This window comes from Rosa chinensis, chromosome 1, assembly GCF_002994745.2.
Source record: "Rosa chinensis cultivar Old Blush chromosome 1, RchiOBHm-V2, whole genome shotgun sequence".
In the NCBI taxonomy this organism is placed as follows: Eukaryota; Viridiplantae; Streptophyta; class Magnoliopsida; order Rosales; family Rosaceae; genus Rosa; species Rosa chinensis.
Genome location: NC_037088.1, coordinates 10,522,582 through 10,534,787, shown reverse-complemented (window position 1 = coordinate 10,534,787; position 12,206 = coordinate 10,522,582).

Genomic DNA, 12,206 nt, shown 5'->3' with positions numbered 1-12,206 from the left:
AACAAAGTAGTTGTTCATGAACAACCAAGTTTCGTGCCCAAAACTCCTCCAAAATGGTGCTGCTGTGCATAGAGATGGTTGTTCATGAACAGCCGTTAAAGTGCTAAAGCTCTCTCCAAAGTTTTCTCCATGATCGACCAACGCTTTCAGTTGATCATTACTTAAGTTATTGCTGATGATAAAGAGAAGAAATCTGCAATTAAGTTGTTTCTGCTCCAAGCGACACATATAAGAAAAGTAATTGGAACTCTGCGGTGGAGAACAATCAAAGCCTGCATACAGAAGCCCTGATATTAGTATATTGCTATTGTCAGAGTATGAAGGCAAGACAAGTTCTAAAGGCCCAGACGCAAAAGAAAGAGCAATCTCACTTTGCTTTGTCTCTTAAAGAGGTGGTCTGATCAGCAAGAAGACAAACAAGCCTTACTTAACTGACGGTGGTTTGATCAATAAGAAGACAAAAAAATGGAGGCCAAGCTGAATTGTTTAATTGGACCAATATTCAAACTTGAACATGCTTTGTTTAATTGAAGCGGTGGTGTATTTGATAAACAAGAAGACAACCCACAACTAAAGTACTTAATGAAATATTGAAGTACAGCGAATTGGTGTAAAGCAAAGCAAAGATTGTCTTTCTGTTGATTACAAAGAATTGCAGTTGTTTAGCCAAAATGCAATTAAAGATGTGGGTCACAAATTAAGATGAATGGTTTGTGCATGTAGTGGTACGTGATAGTGTTCCAAGCTTGCAAGCCAAACTAATTAAAGTTGGCTTGATTGTTTTTTTTAACCGTGACACAAGGGAATGATTGCAAATGGGGGATATATTTGTACAAAGACCAGATTAAGCTTTTGTGATCAATCAAGCCGGTCTCTACATCAAAGTCCCTGCATCAAAGATCCGGTCCACTTCGAACTCTGAGCACAGATTCAATTATTCATCTCGATGGGGTCTAAATCAAATATCCATCATCAAGTAAGACACCTTCAATGCAAGTTTCGGGCCTCACCAAATTACTCGCTGACAACTTCAAAGCCAAATGACGTAGTGCAAAGTCCATCTCAAGTCTCGGATCCCAACTGCAAAGCTCAACACGCGGGTGCCCAAATCAAACTAGCGGACACTCTGTTAATTAGGTGTCCAAAAGAAATACATTTGACAGATTCAAAATATATTTATACATCCGTCAAACACAAAAGTCGGTACAAAACCAGAAATACAATTTATGAACTACGGTCGGTTTGATCCCACAATGGGTACGTAGGCAATCTAGCAACACCCACTAGATGCAACCACAAGTCCAAACACCCTGACTCCACCAGTCAAAATTCAGCCACTCCTAAATTGAATCACTGACGCCAGTCAAATTCTTCCTACACCAGAAATACATATTCAAGATCTACAACGGTTGATCCCTCCCCGAGGGTATGTAGGTAATCTAGCGACTCCTAGATTCAACCGCAATTCCAAATAAAATCCATGACTCCCTTGTTCATCCAATCCAAATCCCTGACCTCATCAGTCAAATTCTACCAAACACCAGGAAACGTCGTAGCCTTTCCAAATAAAATCTCTGACTCCTGGTTCATCCAATCCGAATCCCTGACCGCATCAGTCAAATTCTGCCAAACACCAGGAAACGTCGCAGCCTTTCCAAATAAAATCTCTGACTCCATGGTTCATCCAATCTGAATCCCTGACCGCATCAGTCAAATTCTGCCAAACACCAAGAAACGTCATAGCCTCCCCAAATAAATCCAAAACAAATCGAATCTCTGGTTCACTCACACCAAATTCGTCCAAACACTATTCCTATTCCAAAAAGCAATACCCTCCAATGGGTCATTCACCCATTGGAAATCTTGAACTACGAATGGCTTGATCTCTCAACAAGGGTACGTAGGCAACCCATTCAAATATCCGGGTGCAGCCGCAAAAACAAATAGAAAAACACACATCCACAATTGATTTCTTCATAAATGGAATCAAAGGGTGTTTCCCTGTAATAAGGGAATATAATTAAGAGACACATTCTGTCTTGAATGGGTCGAACCCGAACTAATTAAAACTCTGTTCACTAAATGAATACGAGTGAAATTATGTTGGGTGACATTTACGCTCACTGTGTGCAATTTTCTCTCAACACCAGTGTGGCACTAGCGGCGACAAGGAACGATCTCATCTGCGGCTTCAGTCCCTCAATAGTCACTAGCACCACCCTCTCCTTCTGGGGCCCATGTCTATTGGCGGGCACTCTCTCTTTCTGCTACACAGGCGCAGCAGGGGCCTTGCTCCCGCCAATTGCCCCTTGAGCAGCGCCAGCTCCCGCCTGAACCATGGGCGAACAACCGGTGCCAAGATGGGAGTGATACGGCATCGGCAGCACCACCGGAATCTCGGATTGGCTCACCGCCAATGTCTCGGGATCAACGGTAGTTTGTTGGGCCTCCAGCCCAGCGGCGTACATGCTCTCCAGGAAATTATTGATCTCTGCACGATCCATGGCCTTCTCAAACTCTTCGCGACTGGCTTTGTTTCTAGGCGGTGAATCTGCAACCATCGCATAAATAAAAAATAAAAAACAGAGACAGATCAGCGGCAACTGCTTACCAACGGTCCGTGTCAACCTCAGATCAACCAATAATTCCCACCCGGTGAGCAGGCGGAGGTCGAGCAGGTTATGATTTTGCCAACAACCTCTTATCCTCACCAGGCAACACTACTCTTCATGCGTCAAATTATAACGAAGATCCATTACACAAAAAACGAGGCAAGGATTAGAAAAAATGTATGTCTAGAACAGGCGCATCATACGGGCAGAATCTGCCAACTTCAGTCAGCAATGACTATCAACAACCTCGGATTGGCTGGAACTCCGACTTGATATACGTCGGCGCCCCTTCATTTGGACATGCATCATACTCCCAACCCGAGGTGGCCACGCAATAGGTCGCCCGCCAGGGAGACATCGAATCTTTCAGATTCTCTATCAACTTGGATGCCCCCTTGGCGACGGGTGAGCTTTACCTGTCCGCTACACCCTTGTCGCCTCACATAGGTAAGCTCGTAGAAGTGAAGTACCTCCTCCACAGTTGGACCATCACACCCAGATAGACGCCATAACGAGTTCAGCGCCAGCAGCAACCGCCACATGTTGGGGCAGATCTGCCCAAAAGCGAGATCAAACTCGCATACCAAGATCTGAAGATTGGGGAGTAACGGGAAGGTCACACCCTGGCGGAAGATGGCCTTGTGAATGGCAGCGTGCCCCTCTAGCAGAATGAAGGCCCTATCATTGGCTGTCGGTGGGCGCATTTTCACCACACCAGGGAGGTAGAAAACCCGCTTCACGCGGTTGACTGCAGCCGCCGTCATCGATCCTCTCGCCTCATCAACTGAGGTGCCGTCACTGAGAACCTAGGCTGACTCAACCTCTTCCCCACCAGCCTCTCTCATCCCAACAGCGGAACCGCTAGTGGCACTATTGCTCGCCAGCCTCTCCTCCCTCCTTTTATGAGAGGCGGCATCCTCTCTTGCCCTAGAACTCTCAGGATGACCAGCACGACCCATTGCAACCTCCCAGGGTATGGTCTGTAGCGGCATGATGTCTAGTGGTTCGGACAGTGAGGTTCCTGCAGCGGCAGACGGACGCAATGAGTCAATAAATATCATATCCGCCAAGTTGAGCGACACATCAGACCCGGAATCCTCACTACTCGAGATCTCTACGATGCTAGCCATAACAAACCCTAAAACCCAGGTAAGTTAGTTCAAACAACTATCTAAATTGTGCCTATGTCAGATTATAGTCAAGAACATCAAGAACACCCACTCCCAGAAAACCCAGAAAATGCCAAAACAAGAATAAAACGCATCCACACCCAAACCCAAATTCGACCATCTAGTAAGCCAAGAAACCCTATTCCTCTGTCAAACAGTTCAAACCTGCCCGCCAAACACAACTCTAAACCCTTAGAGACACCGGAGACTGACAGAAACCATTTCGAAACCAAAAACCCAGAAACTCACAGAAGCAAACAAAAACCCAATAAAACATGAACGAGATTTGGGGCTACCAACCTCAATGATGGAAACTCTGGTATGCTCGAAGGTGCTCGTCTTCTCTTCAAGAGGTCTTTGTCTTCCAAAGATCGACAGCTTCACGGAGAGTGCAGAATCTTCTCGGATCTCAGAGCAAGGCTTGAGGACGACTATAATAGATAAAAGTACAAAGTTTTAACCTCCAGGTTTCCCTCTCTTTTATGTCAACATCAAAGCAATCTAGGTCGTCTACTGAAAAATGACGTCACACTACAGCAGAACACGTGGCCCACAATTGCACTTAATCTCCGGATTAACCTAGGCGTCGCCTCGATTACAAAATCAATAATTACTTGCATTTATGGCGAAGCGACGGGCGTGCTACGCGAACATTATTCCACACGCTAACCTAATACATGTTGGCCACTTGTCGAACACCGTCAGACGAAGCGTCTATCCAAGGTAACCATTGAAAAGGAAGACCACCTATTGTTGGGAGACACCGCTTAGCGGAACTTCCCCCTTTTCATCTTGCAAGCGAGATAGTCTCCGCTAAGCGCAACACTGCTAGCGAAACTTCCCCCTTTTCATCTTACAAGCGAGATAGTCTTCGCTAAGCGCAACACCGCTAGCGGAACTTCCCCATTTTCATCTTGCAAGAGAGATAGTCTCCGATAAGCGCAACACCTCTAGCGGAACTTCCCCCTTTTCATCTTGCAAGCGAGATAGTCTCCGTTAAGCGCAACACCGCTAGCGGAACTTCCTCTTTTTCATCTTGCAAGCGAGATAGTCTCCGCTAAGCACAACTCCGCTAGCGAAACTTCTTCCTTTTCATCTTGCAAGCGAGATAGTCTCAGCTAAGCACAACACCTCTAACAGAACTTCTCCCTTTTCATCTTGCAAGCGAGATAGTCTTAGCTAAGCACAACATTGCTAGCGGAACTTCTCCCTTTTCATCTTGCAAGCGAGATAGTCTCCGCTAGGCACAACGCCGCTACCGGAACTTCCCCCTTTACCATTGAGGCCGTCACCACTGACCGCAACACCATTCACTGGGTTACCGCTAGGCAGTTTCTCGTGACACTGCTGGCCACTTACTATCAGCGGAGGGACTTCCGCCAACGGCGAGTCTCGAGGCAACGCCTCACTTTGACAACGACCGCCACGCTGCGTTGTAGTCAAACCAAGGTCCTCCGGGACAAGTAAGGGGACGCGTCAGCAGTCTTCGATGGCCCTGATCAGGCATGTTGACCCCCGCCACTTGGGTATCAAAGATTGGGTTCGCTACCCAACACCCTCCGCTCAGCGCAGCTCCCCTCAACAAACAATACACATGTCAAAAGGAAGTCTATGGAGCCTAGCAGGGGCCCACCCGAAAGGGTATAAAGCATTTGTTCAGTAAGTCCATGGTTGACAACGCACTGACACTAATTATGCTTTGCAAGTCTGAAGGAAGTAACGCTTCTGTAGATACCTACTAGCATGACTAGTTTGCTATCTCACCAAGCATAATTAACACCCTCTTTGGGACACCCACAAGCCATGGTGAAGCCCAACCGCTACTTGCATCTTGTAGCCCTATGTTCAAGCTACGCTACGGTATCCGGAAGTCGCAAATCCGCTGCCGGGAAGCCACCTTTCCGGCCTTGCCAAGTTGCCTCCATAATATGCATTTCTATACTAGAATAGTTGTTTGCTTGTCCCACATCTAAGAAAATGTAAAGGAGATGGCTTCCTTCACCTATAAAAGGAATGCCTCCTCCCATTTAAACATCCATCCCATTACATCTCTTGTAATCTTGTTAGGCCGCAAGGCTCGACACACTAGTATAAGCTTTCAAGTGGACGTAGTCTCCCGCTAAGGCGGGAGGTGAACCACTATACTTCGCTTGTGTCACTCTCTCTCTCTCTCTCTCTCTCTCTCTAAAGCTAACTAGAGATCCCTCGGATCACTAACGTTAACATTGGCGCCGTCTGTGGGAAGCCAACACGATGGCTTCGTCACGTACCATGAACTTCGGTAAACATCAAATTAGAGCTTGGTCAACGCCCGGCGGGGTCGGTCAACGCCCAACTCACAAAAGTCAACGTCGAACAAGGCTTGGTCAACTTTTGGTCAATGCTGACCAAGGTTAGTCAACGCTGAACCTTCAAAAAAAAAAAATGGGCGGCAAAAATTCTCTAGACACCTAGAAAACTTCTTTGGGCACCCCTCCAATTTTCAATTTTCCCGCCAGTTCTTACCAACTGCAGCTCCATCCAACTTCGACCGAACCCGTGGTCTCCATCAGGCTTCGGCTCCGCCAGACTTCAATTCCGCTGAACTTCAGCTTCGGCCGAACACCAACGCTTCGCTGAACTTCGAGCTCTCTTCCGCTCCGCCGGACTATCTTCATGCTCCGCTGGCCTACTCCTCCGCCAGGTTACAGCTCCAGGCCCTCCGCCAGAGAGTCGTCCGCCAGGGGACCCCCGCCGGCATCCTCCACTAGCAAGCCAAGCCTCCGCTGGACTGTTCACTGCTGAGCTTCACCTCCGCCGGCAGGCCTCCGCCAAGCCATCTCCGCTGAGCTCTGAGCTCCGCCCAACTATCCTTCTCCGCTCCACCGACCACCGCTGAGCTTCATCGCCGAAAGGGTCTCTGCTGAACTCTTCCGCTAGCCAGGCCTCCGTCGAGCAAAACCTCCGCTAGGAAAGAGCTCCGCTCCGCTCCGCTGAGTTCCAAATCTTCGCCACACTTTGAGCATCCGCCGAACTCTTCAGCCACCGCCGGACTCTTTGGTCTCCGCCGGACTCTTGAGCACCAGCGGCAAAACCTCCGCCCACCAAGACAATCTCCGCTTGGCAACCTCCGACCAAGCTCTTCCGCCGAGTCATCCTCCGCCGGCCAAAAACTTCACCACCGCTGACCCGAGCTTCCTCAGCTAAGCACCATCAGCGGCACTTTCCTCCGCTAATCCCCGTCAGCGGCAACTCTCCCGCTAGGCTCGATGGCTTCTCGTGCTCATTCTCGTTCACTCATCATCATCGACCTTGATGTCTGCAGTTCCAGAATGTGCAGCGGCCACCCAGCGGTAACCCAGCAACTTCCGCAAACGAGGCCCAGCGGACAGCGACAGCACGCGGCGAAGCTTCACTCCCAGCCATCAGTGAAGCTTCGATCCCCAGCAGAAATTCGGTCCCCAGCGGAACTTAAATCTCAGCTAAGTTTCAATCTCAGCAAAGCTTCAGTACCCAGCGAAGCTTTAATCCTCCCGGAGCTTCGACCCCTTGCAGAGCTTCAATTTTCCGGGCGGCCCTTCAATATTTCAGGCTTTCAGCCACCCAGAGATATACTATGGACACCCAGGCTGGCGATATACAAAGCAATAACCACTGCCCTGCCGATCTCCGAGCATAGTCCGACGGTCGTCGACCCACCCAAAGGCTGGGTTAACAATCAACTCTTAATTGGTGCAACACATTAGAAAAAAAAATTTGAGCACCGACTGCCACTGGGCCGTACAAAGATAAGCTTTCTTATTCATGCCATTATTGTCAAATACTACCAAGCACCACGTGCTTCCGCTTTCTGCATAAGTTAGGCGACACAAACACTTCACATATATGTTTATGCTAGTGACCGCATGCGCCGTTTACATCACCTATAGGCCCATACCAAATTAGTGTTGAGCTAGTTATCAACATGCATAATTATAGATGGGAACTCCTTTCAATTATCAATTATACATGTTGCAGAGGCTGAGTAACGTGTCACCTTTACATATATAACTATACATATATAGGCAAACACGCTATACTTACATGTTCTTCTGACGCTATAGGTGGCTCCCCATATAAATGACTTGCTGCAGCTTTCCATGTCTATCTTATAGCATGAGTGCATGACACAACATCATAATCATGCACACGTATATGCTCTTGTCTATGCTACACGTATCAACTACAATGTTTGTATACCATATACAAATACATAACTTCTTCTTTGGACGCCTTGTTCACACAGAACACTTTGTCTATTCATAAAGCAAGGGCACATATAATTGCACTTGGCTACATGTTTACTATACGCCTGCACACAACTATAGCTTAATTGCTACATATGTTACCATGCTCATAATACTATCCACACATTCAAATGGGTTTTTGCTTATTTCGCCCATACAATTGAGCTATTCACTCCAAACTTCAAAGTTCATAGTACGAACCCACAAATGAAACAACATTTGCTTGTACACTTTGTTTAAAACTTTATCAAAGTACCTACGCAAATTATTGATATTGATTTTACAAATACACATATTAATCACCTATTTCATTTCAAGGAAATTCAACTATTTCCATCAACCATGCAAACCGCAACCACGCGTTGACGTACATTATCGGAGCACTTTATCCACCAAAGCGAAGGAGCGTCATGCTTGGAACAACTCCAACATGATTTGGGTATTTACATCATTCCCAAATCCAACTCGCTCCAAAGCGGCATAAGATAAGTAACTATATCTTATCTTTTACGCTCTTTCAATTTGAGCTACCGCCATGCCAATACCATGCTTTTACTACTTCTAAGCATGCTTATAGAATATCACACTTGATATATCTTTACATGCTTCCATAACTTTTAAGCATGCCTACAACATTTCATAGATTTGGCAACACTTTCTAGATCTCACGTACTAGATATGCCATGCTTCACATACTGATCTCAATGATCCTTTAGCATATCTACAAAAATGCAAAAATGATATTAGCATCCACATTACAAGTACATGCTATATACATATGCCATGCTTCTATTTTTAATTGCAACTCAATTAAATAAACATAGGGCACTCGAACAAAATATTATTACTTGCCCTATGTATTTATCATTTTTCATTCAGACCAACCGCCAAGCGGTAAGGCAACGCCTCATAATGACAATGACCGCTACGCGGCATTGCAGTCAACTTTCTCCTCTGAGAAATAGCAAAGGGACTAGTTAACACAGCCCACGGCAGCCATTGATCCGGCAGTTAACCCCGACGCTTGGGTACCAAAGATTGGGCTCGCTACCCAACACCCTCTGCTCCGCGCAGCTCCCCTCATCAAACAATTTTCCGACCATCTGGAGGTCTATAGCTAGGAGTGGGGGACTCCTAGTAGGGCCTAGCAGGGGCCCACCCGAAAGGGCAAAAGCGTTCGCTCTGACCAATTCTAGATGGACGACGCACTCGCACTAATTATGCTTGATATACGGCACAAAGCTACGCTTTGGTATCAACCCACAAGAACACCCTCCTTGAATGGGGACTTCGGGGACTTGTACATACAGCCCAGCATAATTAGCAACGGTCACGCTCATGCCTTAGGGCATCACCTCGAGCTACCCGTTAATGCGCCGCCGAGCCTTTCGCGCTTCTGCCTCAGCGGCACCGCCGAACTTTTTCGCGCTCGTGCCTCAGCGGCACCTCCGAGCTTTCACGCTCTCGCCTCAGCGGCAACCGCCAGGCTTTCGCGCTCGTGCCTCAGCGGCACCGCCGAACCTTTCGCGCTTGTGCCTCAGCCGCACCGCCGAACTTTTCGCGCTCGTGCCTCAGCGGCACCGCCGAGCTTCCCGCCCATGCCTTCCCAGCACCCCGAGCTTCCGCTCACGAGCTTCCCGCTCATGCCTTCCCGGCAACCCACGAGCTTCCGCTCACGAGCTCACCGCTCACGACTTCGCGGCACCCTCGAGCTCACCGCTCATGCCTTCCCAGCAACCCTTGATCTTCCGCTCATGAGCTTCCCGCTCATGCCTTCCCGACACCCCGAGCTTCCTCTCATGCCTTCCCGACACCCCGAGCTTCCGCTCATGCCTTCCCGACACCCCGAGCTTCCGCTCATGCCTTCCCGGCACCCCGAGCTTCCGTTCATGCCTTCCCGGCAACCCTTGAGCCGGCACCCACGAGCTTCCGCGCACGAGCTTCCCGGCACCCCGAGCTTCCGCTCATGCCTTCCCGGCACCCCGAGCTTCCACTCATGCCTTCCCGGCACCCACGAGCTTCTGCTCACAAGCTTCCCGCTCATGCCTTCCCGGCACCCACGAGCTTCCCGCTCATGCCTCCCTATCAACCCTTGAGCCTTCGCTCATGCCCCCGGCAACCCACGAGCTTCCGCTCATGCCTTCCCGGCAACCCCGAGTTTCTCGCTCACAAGCTTTCCGCTCATGCCTTCCCGGCAATCCTCGAGATTTACGCTCATGTCTACTCGACACACCACACGTTAATGCAACATTGAATTTTTCTACCATTTGTCGTTTACCGACCGCGACAAATCAAATTCTTTTCGCGTTCCATTAGTACGACCGAAAACCAAACAGACACAAACCGTACTCGCGGTCATCGTTCATGAGTTACAAATGCGTACCTTCGCGGCACTCATGCAACTTACATCTCACGAGTGTAACCCCGTCAAACTCGACTTCGTTCGTCTCTTTGCGCGATCACACATTTATCATATGCAATCCATATGCTCACACGACCATGTATCACGCACCCCATACGTTCATATATGCCAACGCATATCAATGCAACTCACATTTGTTGCCCAATGCAACGAGCATTCTACGTATGCCTGTTTTTTGCCTTTGTTGTGCAGGGTTAATGAGTCCCTTCTTGCTTACGGAGTTCGGGGACTTGTAGGGGCTAGGCGCCTCTCGGACATTGTTTATGGTTGATGACTTCATGATTATAACTCCCCAACCAAGAAGCTCCTCTTACTTGGGGACTTCGGGGACTTGTAGATACCTACTAGCATGACTAGTTTGCTATCTCACCAAGCATAATTAACACCCTCTTTGGGACACCCACAAGCCATGGTGAGGCCCAATTGCTACTTGCATCTTGTAGCCCTATGTTCAAGCTACGCTACGGTATCCGGAAGTCGCAAATCCACCGCCGGGAAGCCACCTTTCCGGCCTTGCCAAGTTGCCTCCATAATATGCATTTCTATACTAGAATAGTTGTTTGCTTGTCCCACATCTAAGAAAATGTAAAGGAGATGGCTTCCTTCACCTATAAAAGGAATGCCTCCTCCCACTTAAACATCCATCCCATTACATCTCTTGTAATCTTGTTAGGCCGCAAGGCTCGACACACTAGTATAAGCTTTCAAGTGGACGTAGTCTCCCGCTAAGGCGGGAGGTGAACCACTATACTTCGCTTGTGTCACTCTCTCTCTCTCTCTCTCTCTCTCTCTAAAGCTAACTAGAGATCCCTTGGATCACTAACGTTAACAGCTTCGAACCGCTAGGCAACTCCCCAACGAAGATTTCCCTTATTGACTGGGGACTTGGGGGACTTGTACTTACATAGGCATTTGCAAGCATAATTAGCTATAATGAGCCACGCTCATGCTACCGCCAGCGGTACAAACTCCCGCCAAAGGAGTGACCTACGGGAACACAGCCAAGCAGGCTACCGCCTGAGCCCCGGCTTACCCCCAAATAACTGCTGACGTGCCTCCAAGACAGCATCAGAAGCTCCAGAAGCTTGGAACTGAAGCATGTCAGTCCCATATCGAAAACATGGAAAAGATCAGCTCCTTCCTCACATGTAAAAGGTTCTCTCTTCTCTCCTCATTAATTACGCATTTACTACTTACCTACTGTTGCTTTGTCAACATAAATACATTAACTAACTTGGGCAACAAAGAAGAAAAGACCGCCCAACGCGGTCTCCCTCTGTATTTTACTTGACAGGTAGCGAAAGTTCTGAGAATATCACATGTAGCGGTCCGCCTATAGGACCGGCTTTAACCAAGGTTTAGCTACCGCTAAATCTTAGACATTAACAATAATTGACTTGAAGATTAACTTTTTTCTAGTGTATAGATACAAGAAATGCATGTAATCACACCCCCACACTTGAAATTTGCTTGTCCTCAAGCAAACTAAATGAAATCTAATCCGAAAATCTACTAACTCACAAACATAAAGATAGTGTAGTATTAGCCTTTCCAACCATAACCCTCGGAAAACTAATTATATTTATGACCATAAAGTAGATGTAAGCACAACATAAGATTTTTGAATTTGTAAGGTAATTAAGATGCACATGTAAGAAATGTTCAAGTATATGCATGTGTTGACCATGTGTCAAATCAATCCACCATAATGAAATAGGCATATAAAAGACCCAACATA